General features: G+C 40.9%; 1 protein-coding gene and 1 long non-coding RNA gene across 5 annotated transcripts in view; both read left to right on the top strand.

Moving 5' to 3' along the window:
• Nucleotides 1–12,242, top strand: part of LOC115570877 (RNA binding protein fox-1 homolog 3-like) — a 1,044,539-nt gene that overhangs the window by 507,594 nt on the left and 524,703 nt on the right. The window lies entirely within an intron of this gene.
• On the top strand, nt 1,689–4,497 carry LOC115570885 (uncharacterized). The gene is made up of 7 exons (XR_003981836.1): nt 1,689–1,979; nt 3,127–3,195; nt 3,280–3,372; nt 3,473–3,568; nt 3,718–3,896; nt 4,054–4,142; nt 4,285–4,497. It is a non-coding gene; the product is annotated as an uncharacterized LOC115570885 (long non-coding RNA).

Raw genomic sequence — 12,242 nt, 5'->3', positions numbered from 1 at the left:
CCTAACAATCAATTAATGATTCAATAATGTTTTTTTTCATTAGTTGATTAATCCATCAACAAATTGCATGATTGATGACACAATTTACCCAAAATAAAAATGTTATATATTTAATTATTCATCTAAGCATCATCATATCATTTCCACGTCACTGCAGTGTTATGACATTAATAATAACAAAAGAAACACACTGGCCCTTGAATCAAACAGTGCTGTGACATATAAATCAATTTAATAATGGTATGTCATAGACACCCTTCCTCTGAACAAGAGAAACAGTATTTTTACCCTGATACAGAGCTGGGCAATATGTATGATATGTTCTGTTATTGTGATATGAGACCATCCAGTACATATACATATTCGTATATTGTCTTTTTAAATTTTATTTTGAATATCATTATATTGTGATATGACTGTTTTGTTTCCTGGTCTTAAAGGCTGAATGCCAGTAAAGTCATGTCATTATCTGAACTGACCAGGCTGTGTTCTTGTTCCTATACATGTCTTTACCCACTTCGTCATTATATCAACATTTCTGATCATAATGTATCAGAAATCTATGAATGTTAGTATTTTGTAAAAGTAACAATAGTCATTGTTACAATTTTGCTGTAATATCGATATTCAAGTGTTACGGCCCCAGTGCTGTGGGTGTATTTTGTGTTGTTTTCTTTCACCCATTCAGGTGACACCCGTATCCTCCTCCTCCTCCTCCTCGTCAGTGTGTGGATCGCACACCTGAGGCTACTTGCCACTTAGGCCATGTGGTATAAAGGTGCTGTAGATGCCAGTGGGCCGGGGCGGCTGTGATATGCAGGAGCCAGAGAGCCTGAGCTACAGCGTGTAGTGTGTTTTGTGTTTTGTGTAGTGTTTTCTCGTGACTATAGCCGTGTGGGCTAATAAGTGTTTTTTTTTGTGGGCAATAAAGCCTTTTTGAGTTAATATTTGCTACAGTTCTCTTTTGTTTCCTTTACACCCGGTTTATCATTTTACTATGTTACTCCCTTCATCCCCTAACCATCTGGGGACGTAACATATTTGGGGGCTCGTCCGGGATCGTTAAGGAGCCGGAGAAAACTCTGCAAAAGTTTTTCTGTCCACTAGTGGCTGTGGTAGTGAGTATCGGTCGTCCGGTGTGCCATTGTTTTGCCGTTGCAGCTGTGCGGGTAACTGCTCCTCAGGTAAGACTAGGGGAGTGTCCAGCTGGGTTTAATCAGCCTTTCCATTGGGCACTCTTTTGTTATTTTGCCTTTTTTATTTTCGGGGTAATCCTGGGCGGGAATAACAATCTCTGTCGGAGTCAGGCGTTTCAGGGCTTCGGCCGCTGATAGTAGCCTTTCAAGTCGCCTTAAGCCCGGCACACTTCAGAAGATAAACAGGTAAAGTTTTATCATAGGTAGGATCTGAGGAGTTTTGTTCTCGCGCGGCTGGTCGGGTAATGATTGTGTTACTGCGTTCGCTGTTAGATGAAGTGTGGAATTAGTGATCAGTTGTGATTTGTTTGGTCCGAGTGGTGTGCAGCTTTAACCCTCTGAGGTCGATTGACGTGCCGGCGCGTCAAAATCACGTGACTAATTTAAGATGATGTAGCAGCGAGACGGAGCCTCTGTGAGTCTCTGTTCTGACTCTGTATATGCCAGTTTTTAAATCGTGTTGATAGGCCAAGTAAAACCAGATTTACGATGTATTATGTACGCCACACTTTTTCGCTGACGTTGCCGTCACGTTTGCTGCGCGTTTGGTGCAGGAAGAGACGGTAAAGAGATCCAATAATACCCAACTGCAGCCACTGCGACCCCCGAAGCCACTACGAACCACGCCCCATACAAACCACGCCCCTACAAACTACGCCTACGTGTTGCTACGGTGGCCGGGAAGGACGATTAAACTCACAGCAGCAAATGCAAGCAGTCAAAGAAGAAGAAGAAGAAGAAGAAGGCAAATGCAGCGAAGACAAGACAGCAATGCCAGTTCAGGTGAGACGCATTTATATTATTTTTAAGTTCCCGGTTAGGAGGTGTAAACATTGAACACTTAATGTCATTTTAACCGTACGTTCGCCAACCGCAGTTGTCAGCAGCGCCTGTAGGCAGACAAGATGGAGATGCCGTTTCAGGTTAGGTCGTTTACATTTTGGGAAGATGTTGACGTTTAATTTAATGTTTGAGACGTCTCTTGCCAGGCAGAAAGAGCATTAATGACTGTTTTTCAAAGACACCGGACTCTATTTGTAAAAAAAACCCCCCACATTTCGTTAACCCTGTAAGACCCAAATATAGAAAGATCTAAAAAAAAATTTTTTTGACCCTTCAGATGTTGTTGTAGGAGGCCTCTGATGCATAAATGAAAGAGTTTTTTTTTTTTAAAAATGTTTATGTAAGTTTTTAGAGAAATGTTGTAATATTGCAACGTTGGGCTTAGGTGGGAGCTGAATTTCTGTATATGTACTCACGTTCTCTGAACGACAATTCAGAACAACTAAGGGTTATTTTGCAGTGTTGATTACTTACTTAGCCCCTTAAAAGTATATAACATTAATAATAATCACATATTAGTCATATTTTTTATGAAGAAATTTATTTTGAAAAAACAATAAAACAGCCTTTTTTAGCAACTTCTTCATTCTTTTTTTCTTTTCATGGCTGACTTTCATTCATTGTGAAAGCCCCAAAAACAGTTCTTGTCCTCTGAGAAGCACAGGCGAACATCACACTTGCTGCATTGTGTGGTAGTGTATCCTTTAATGCAGTGTCTGCAGCGTCCTCTCCCTGTCTTCACTGGGAAATGCGCAGTTAAGTCCTTGCGAAACACAAAAACATAAAAAAATAGGGTCATGTTTTATATCACTTCAAATAACTGTACTGGCTAGAGATTTGTTAACGGTAACATTTAAGTGCATGTCAGAAAGTGACATACAACTACATTTATTGCAAAAATGACAGATGTATTCTTGAATCCATTTAAATTGTTCATGTTTGATTTGTTTATTGTAAAAAGCAGAAAGTTTGTACATTTTGTCAATAAACCTAATTTGCAATGGGGGTGCGATAATTTTAAGTGCAAATGTCAATCCTACCTGGATCCCCATAAACAAACTGACACAATTATGGTTCTCTTCTGCAGAGTCCACAGGACACCGACCACATGTACAGTAAGAGGCCTTACAGCTTTCCACCCAGAGAGCATGTTAATGTGAGTGAAGATTAACCCAAGAGAACAACATATCCAGTGTTCACAGCTGTGCACTAAGTCATGACTTTGTGTGTCCTGATTAAGGACTATAATGACAGCATGGACTAACATGATGTGGTCACCACAACCAGAGACGTTGGGATCCTGAGTGAAGACGCATCTTTCGACAGGCTTGTGGTAAGGACATGCAAAGGATCAACAAACAACAAATCTTATTTGATATACTTAACCAGAATAATTACGTTTAACATCTGAATGCTGTTTGATCAAATTTTAGAAAAGGGCTCAGCAAGCTGAACACCATAGAAGAGTCACTAGTGACCTTCATGTAACGTTCATCACTCAGGATAACGGTCTACTGCAACATCTTGAAGTGAGTTTGAAAATGGAATTTAAGTCACATAGTGTAACTAATTTTGGTCAAAATATGTTAAATGAATGATTTAAGTGAAACATTTTCTGTTAGCCTAGTGTTCGTACATTTATTTTGAGCATTCTCCTAAGAAATATATATATTTACAGGCAGTCATCACATGAAAAGTTACATCCTCCTGGGGAACATCAAAGTGCAGGGTGATCATTTTCTTGAGGAGGATGAGCAGCTGGACAGAGTGCTGGGCTTCTTGACAAGCCTGGTTAAAGCACAGACAACCAGGTGTCACAATCACGTGGCATTTGTTATGGATGTGCTTCTGCCAGAGGTAAATTATGAAACTTTTTTATTTATTATAATAACATTTTGTATAATTGTTATTATTGTCAGTCTTGAACTTATGGTTAATATCTTGTTAACTGCAACATGACAGACAACTTAAATGTCTAAATGAAAGATGTCCTTTTGTTCACCTCATGACACAGGCAACAGTCCACGCCCTTTCAGCTGTCCATGCATTTTCCATTGACAGAGCGACAGAAGTGTACAAATGTGGACTGCAGTATGACTTGAGGTATGCTACATACATAAGGAGAGTGCTAATACCTATAAGTATTGTTTTTTACATTGTTTAGTGATTGTTTGATGATTGTGACAGCCTTTCCGTGTGAATTTCCTTTTACTAATCGCTATTTTCTTCCATTTTGTCTCATCAGTGAAAAACGGCTGTTGGCTCATTACATGACAAACAACATGAGCAAGGAGGCTCTACAGCAACTAGAAACATATGCTGAAAAACTCAGAAGAGCTCTGGACTCTGAGGAGTTTTTGAAGACACTTTAGTATGTATGTAGGATGAATTAAATAATAGTCTGTGAAATGATAATGTTTTATTTTATTGCCAATAAAAGTTGTTGCTGGCTAATTCATTTGTCTCAACTTTTGTGTTTTGAGGTACATATTTTAAAGACCTGTATATTTATAAATACATAAATACATTTTATTTGTGTCAAAGGGCGAGCAATCTTTTCTGTTAACCCATAAGAAATCATCACCTTAGAGTGATAATTATGGCATCTGATGTAGTAGGCCAAGCTCTGTGACAGTGTGGCTCTTACAAAAACGGCTGGTGGAAACAACTTATTTTAATTGAAATGACTACCACTAATTATTATTATCGTAAATATTTTATTTCATTGAATTTAAAATAACCCTGTGCACATACATTAGTCACTTATATAAAAAATGAAAAGATGCATGCACCAGATTTAGCAGTCCTATATAATCTTTTATCAGATTAATCTTTTATCCCAATCTTTTATTTTTTTTATTACTTAACTTTCTATTTTTGTATATATTTATTGTTTCAAGCACATTGTTTGCATTGAAAAGCATTTAATGTTGTGAATCAACCGTTTAAGTTGTTAAAAATGATCTGGTTATTGCTTTGTTTCCTTTGTGTTTGCTTTCTAAGTGCTCTGGGCGTCCACAGCCACCGTAGTGTTGTATGGGCGTGTTTTGTAATGGGCGTGGTTTGTAGCGGCTCTGGCTTGGCTGCGGCTGCAGCTAGACCCTTCTCAAGAGATCGGGGATTTCCTCACGAACGTGTCCGCAAACAGGAAGTGCAAGCAAAAAAAACACTTTCCTATTGGTGGAAAAAGGGACCACACCAGCCAATCACAAAATTACATGGCAAACCACGTGATTTGGTTGCTAAGGGCGGGGGGGAAGATTTGGAAGGGACGGGGCGGAAAAGTGAAAGCAGCAGTGCCGGTCACAGAGATCGCAAGTTTTAAGAGTGGGGAGATTTGTGACATTTAGGGTGTTTGGAGTGTATAGTTAGTGTGTTTAGTGAGTAGTGGAGTCGCTTTTTTGTTTAATGAGTCAAAACAATGAGGAGAAGCTGAATGTGGAGCAGGCAGTGCAGCTCTTTATTCAGCTGGAAGGAGCTCAGGCAGACCTGAGCGTTGCCTGCATTTAAATGTAAATAGTTACATATAACTTTGTACATTTCAAAAACGTATGCACAAATTTAGCAAACAACAATTTATATTTGCATTATAAGTAATACAAATGGTTTGTTAAGCATATTTGTGGTTTTCCCAGTAAAAAATCTAACTTTTTCCTACTCGGATTTTATGTTTTTTTGTGATTTTAGGTCCATTGTGTTAATACAGTATGTCAAAATGAAAAAATAACTGTACAGTCACACATGTGAGGTTGTGATGAAAATAATGACACCAAACAAGGCAAGGTAAATAGTTTTTAAGGTGAAATATAATGGTAAAATCAAAAATAGTCAAACAGCCAATTATACCCCAGACCCCAGAGGGTTAAACCAGCCGGTGGCTAGGTGTGTGATTTTTCTTTATCTGCTGTTTTTTGAGTAAGGGGACTTTTGTGTTAAATGAGTTCGTGGCTAATCTTAGTGTGGAGCAGCTCGAACTGTGTAAAAAGAGCGATTTATATGAAATTGCTAGAAATTATGAATTACCTGTTTCAACTGCGTGGGTGAAGGGAGAGCTTAAAGCAGCTATTCTTACCGGCTTAGTTGATCAGGGTGTGTTGGTGGTACCTGGGTCGGATTCTCCTGGCTTGGTGGCCACCGGTGAGGACCCTGCCCCCGGGTTGCCAGAGCTCCTGGCCGCCGGCCGCTCCGCTCCTCAGGTGGGGGAGGCGCCGCGGTCAAGGCCAGTTGATCCTACTCCTGATGTGGGGAGAGTTGGGCCGGAGATGAAGCCGTTCACGCTGCCTCGATGTGAACCACTCTCGGTCGAGTCGTCTCCCGGTTCAAAAGTAGACGCTCGGTTAAAGCTCCAGATAGCTCGTCTGCAGTTAGACCAGCAGGAGAGGACAGTTGCTTTACGCTGGCCGAAGGACGTGTGGGCCATTTTACTCCAGTGTAAATTAACCGGCAAGGGTAAGGAGGCCTGTTCATCTCTGTCCGTGGAGGACAGTCTGATTTTTGAGAAAGTGAAGAGTGCGATTCTGCGTGTGTATGAGCTCGTGCCTGAGGCATATCGGCAGAGGTTTCGAAACCTCAGAAAAACATCAAGCCAAACACACTCTGACTTTGCGAGGGAGAAAGTGCTTCTTTTTGACCGCTGGTGTTCTGCATGTAAGGCTGACAATCTGAAGTCGGTGCGCGAGTTTATGCTACTTGAGGAGTTTAAGAACTGTTTGCCAGACCGTATTGTCATTTATTTAAATGAGCAAAAGGTAACCACTCTGCAGCAGGCCGCGTATCTGGCTGATGAGTTTGCCCTCACACATAAACCGGTGTTTGTGAAACGTGAACCATCTAATAATGATGAGCTAAAAACTTCAGCTGACGTGCCAGTGACCCAGGCTCCTGTGCCGCAGGTAGCTGGTAATACAGAGAAGCTGTGTTTCTTTTGCCATTAGCCTGGTCATGTAGTGGCTGACTGTCAGTCCCTGAAGCGAAAGAAGCAGGCGTCAGTGTTGAGTAAGCCCAAAGGTGTCGGGCTCATTAAGACTGTGTCACTGGTAGGCCCGAATAATGTTTCAAGTGGGCCTGATGAGTGTTTCAAGCCATTCATTTTTCAAGCTTACGTTTCCCTCACAGGAAGAGCCGAGGACCAGCGCCCTGTCACCGTGCTGCGAGACACAGCTTGTTTACAGTCCCTAATCCTCTCAAAGATGTTACCTTTGAGTGCAGTGTCAGCTTGTAACATGAGTGCGGTAGTGAGAGGCATTGAGATGAGGTCGATGCCCTCACCCCTCCATAGCGTCCACATTATGAGTGGGCTAGTGACTGGTTTCTTCCCAGTAGCGATGCGTGCTAGTTTCCCCATAGACGGTGTTCACTTTATCATGGGAAATGACGTGGCAGGTAGCAAGGTCTTTCCTGTGCCAGAGGTTGTAAGTCCTATCCTTCATGCTCACTATGACTGTCGTGATAAACATCATTCAGGAGTGATGGTAGCTAAAGCGCTGACTCGAGCGCCGTCTCCTCGGCGGACCCACACTGCGCCTAATAACTGGTTTTCTGCCCCAGCTGAGGGTAGGTTGCCCCCTGCTGGTGGCGCAGTGGTCTGCCGGTTCCAAGAGCCCAACATCACGCTACCTTCATCTTTGGAAAAAGGTTGTACTGTAGCAAGGAAAACTGTTCGTGGTGGTAAGAGGTACAAACGTGGGTGTGCCCAGGTGGGTTTCACGGTGGGTTTCACAGCCGGGTGGTGTGTCTGGGGTAACTTGAGTGTTTTGTGTGTCGCCAGGTGAATATGACCTGTGGCAGAGGTCTGCACTGTGTCTGTCTGTGTGTGAATAACATGTGGTGGAGGTGTACATTGTTTTGTAGGGTGTGTGTATGGACAAACATGGTTTGTTCTTATGGGAGGGGGTGTTACGGCCCCAGTGCTGTGGGTGTATTTTGTGTTGTTTTCTTTCACCCATTCAGGTGACACCCGTATCCTCCTCCTCCTCCTCCTCGTCAGTGTGTGGATCGCACACCTGGGGCTACTTGCCACTTAGGCCATGTGGTATAAAGGTGCTGTAGATGCCAGTGGGCCGGGGCGGCCGTGATATGCAGGAGCCAGAGAGCCTGAGCTACAGCGTGTAGTGTGTTTTGTGTAGTGTTTTCTCGTGACTATAGCCGTGTGGGCTAATAAGTGTTTTTTTTTGTGGGCAATAAAGCCTTTTTGAGTTAATATTTGCTACAGTTCTCTTTTGTTTCCTTTACACCCGGTTTATCATTTTACTATGTTACTCCCTTCATCCCCCAACCATCCGGGGACTTAACACCAAGTAGTAGTTAATAATATTGTTATGTTATGTTTGTCACTCAGTCCTAGCATTTATGAAGAGCTTTTGAGGACATTTTAGAATATCATGTATATAGTGTGTATCACAATATTGCCTAAGAATATTATATTATTTTAGGTTCAGATCGCCCAGCCTTACTTTAGTACTTACAACTTTAGCTGCTCAACCTGGACCTAAGACGGTGATCCTTACTGCAACCTGATGTTGTTGTCGTTTTACAGATAGATAGAACATTTAATTTCCTGTCAAAATCTCAAAGATCACAAGAATACCAGGAGGGATTACGCTGGACTCACACACAAAGGTTCCCGGAATACTATCACAACTGTTACATCACACCGAAAGTGGGGGGACAAAAAATGTTGCAATCTTGGCCTAGTGTCAGCTACTGGGTCAAGTCCCATGTGACCAAGTGTCAGGGCTCATCTGTTTTAAGGTAAAATAAGGTAATCTACAGACAAAATGTACTTAAGTTTTATTCTTAGGAGGTTGACGTTGGAGCCTTGCTAATGCAAAATGAATGCTCAGGGGAGAAAAAGACCATCATACTGTGCCACTGACCATGCTGCCATATTTGAGTTGGAGTGAGAACATGCTGACATCTGATACATTTAAAGAAACACCTGTAGCAAGCTAAAGTTAGTACATCTTATTTTTCATGAGCTACTTGATCCAAAAACAGACCATACGACAATACCATATCTACTGAATTAAATGAATATTAAATCATTCAGAACTAAATTATTGATATGCATGAAAGTTTAACTCCAATATAAATTTAACAAAACTAATGTGATGGGAGTTTGATTCAGAAAAAAGGGCTCAATGCTCTGTTGGTCCCGAACCCTACAAAAACCATAGCTCCAGACTGTACTGTTTAGTACATCATACAGGTTGGTAGTATGACTGTGTGTGTGTGTGTGTGTGCGTGCATGCATTTGTGCGTGTGTGTATGTGAAGGCTTCTCCTGATTAGGCTTTTCCTCCCCTCCTTAGTCATGTTGATAAGGCTTAGTTGGAACTCCTTAATCTTCATTAAAGATTGAAGTGAAGGTGGAGGAAAAACTTAGCAGAGGGAAGACGACAATTAAATTTTAAACTGGGAGATAAGGCCCTATCATTGGCTCCCACCTTCCTGCTCAGCTCTGGTCCACTCAGATGGGGTGAGTGGTCGCACATATTATATGGTTTTATACAGTAGAGGTGGACAGTGGGAGGATGGGCTGAAATGGATCACCTCTCATTTCTGGCTGCCCAGATAGCAGTGGGCAGCCCTTGAGCCATGCCAACAAGGCCACTGCCAGCACCATTATCTTTTTAATTATGCCTCGTCCATTGGCTCCATGTGGAAGTCCCAGAGTTTCAGCACAAGAGGAAGAGTGCTTTAATAAATGTTAGCTGTATCCTTATCGACGCCAGCTCATGTCTGCTGCTTCATCACTTACTGTGTAGTCCCTTCTGGACTGAAGTGTGTGTGTGTATGTGTGCAAAGCTAGTGTGCATGCATTTGTGTGTAGAGGTGACACTTGGCATTTTTTTATTTCCCCTCTGCGTATTTTGTTCTGCTCTTTTTCACCTGTAAAATAAAGATGTGCAACAGATAACGTACGTGTTAATGTTTAGAATTCAGAACCGACAAATGGTGCATTCAGGGTCTCTGCCAGTCTATTTAAAAAGACCAGCAAGGCTCAAGCATCATGGAATGATTCATGATGTATTTTTAAGATGTTTTCGAACTTAAACATGCTAAACAAGCAGCACAGTCCTTTCAGGAAGGTTTAGAATAATATCACAATCTATTTTGGCCATATTGCAGAATACGATATATACTTTATATTTTGAAATCTTCTCAGGACTTGGTGACTAAATCAATCAATATTTTTGAGCCAATAGGCCCTACTCTGACATAGACATTGCTACCATGTTGTAGAGATGACTACTGGTATACTTTATACTAACTAATACAATGAGATATTTGATAAACAGTCATCGTAAATATGGATTTATATCACATCACTTTATTTAAATACAGCCTCTAAAACCAGGAAAAGACAACACTTATGCCTCCTCACTAAAACATTTTGAAGATGTGTTTCAAAATGCAGTCTCTCTGTTTATTCCTGAAACTGTGAAGAACATCCTCCCACTTTCAGAGTAAAGATGCTGCACTTGTTAAGACATTTGGCTTCACATTATGAGCTCTATTTATCACCTAGAATTTCACAAATATCGGTAATAGCCGTTTATATATGTTTCCAAATATTGGGCTGAAAATGTGTCAGTAATGAAGCGGATTAGCCATGGAATCATCGACTTCAGCCCAGGCTCACTAAGGTGGACCGACCTTTAAGTTGGACCAGCTATTCTCATTTGACTGACAAGCTGCTTCACCTAGCAACAAAATCTCCCCACACTTGGCCGCCTAGCCTAACAACTTTTCTCACAAATATTTCATGTTTCAAGCGGCATGATGAAGAAACTTTCAAAGTTTGTGCAGCACCACTGTTGTTAACACAAATCTCCTGTTTGTAACAATTTGCAAAGATGTAAATGTAATGTAGGCACTGACAACAAAGAAAACTCATGACATCATCATAACATCATGTCTTGAAAACTTGTATTTTGAAGTGAACATGTATGTAAAGCTGTGATCCTACCCTCTCACTGAAGGTACATAATGCAGAAAAAAGGGATATGTATGGCTGTGACAGAGACCCTATTACAAGATCCTGTACCATCAAAATGATTTTAAAGCTGTTTTTTCAAGGCAAAAAAAAAAAATTAAAAATACATAGTTGCTTTAATGTTGCTGCGCAAAATCTAAAAAAATTATGCCTTCAATTCAAGTATTTTAAGGTACTGTAGCAGTTACACTAAATGGTCACTCTCGAAAAGTTACGTAATGAATAAAACGCAATGATTAAAATGTAATAAATAGCCAGACATCCTTGATAATTAGTCAAATAGCATAATAGATCCTGAATTATAAGCGCCCTGGAAGTAGGATATTTTTTACATAACACAAAAAGACAGCTGGTGACAACTGTTTGTGTTCACATCAACAGGTGTGTACTCCGTAGCATTGTTATATCCCACTCCTTTAATGTTGTACACATCAGGGAGTGTTTTCAACACAATTAAGGAACTACTTAATAAATAATACCCCCCACACCACTACCACAACCATTATAAATCCATCATAATGACAGAACATAGTTCCTCCTGGTTTTACTCAATAATTGATGAAGACAAATTCCTCCAGGCACTAATTAGATGAACAGGAAATTAGTATTTATTAGGCCTTTGGAAAAGGTCATATTGAATATTTGCAACATTCTTGTCTTCCATGCAGCACTTTCAAGATTACACAAAAGTCAACAGTGTGGTGTGGTGTGGAAGTAGAGTGGGGCTAGAGAGGGAAAAATGCTAGCCAGAAAATCTGTCTGCCATGGTGTTTTACAACTGAAATTACAATGGAGGGAACAGAGCTCTGTGTTATGTGCGTGAATACAGAAAATATGCAGTTTTAAAACTGTGTCAACACAAACCAAGGCAACAAGCGTAATACCACAGATACATCACAGAACTGCAGACACAATTTGTTTTCTTCATGTGTGGCAACAAGTGAAAAAATACAAACATTGGGGACATGACAGACTGGGAGACATGAGAGGCTTTATTTTACTCATAATGATGGTTCTGACATTTAATTTCACATCATATCAAACATAGATCCATGTTGTCTTGAAAGAATGAATACTGTACATGTTTCACCAAGTCTGATTCTAGTTTAGTTAGAAATGGCTGCAGCGGACATGACTGTGCTGTCAGACTGCACCATGCACTCTGCCACACAGGGTGCACTGGAGACTGACTGCCTTCTCCTGGTA

This window comes from Sparus aurata, chromosome 20 (genome assembly GCF_900880675.1).
Source record: "Sparus aurata chromosome 20, fSpaAur1.1, whole genome shotgun sequence".
Taxonomy (NCBI): domain Eukaryota; kingdom Metazoa; phylum Chordata; class Actinopteri; order Spariformes; family Sparidae; genus Sparus; species Sparus aurata.
The sequence above is the reverse complement of the archived record's forward strand: the minus strand, read 5'-3'. Positions and strand labels throughout refer to the sequence as shown.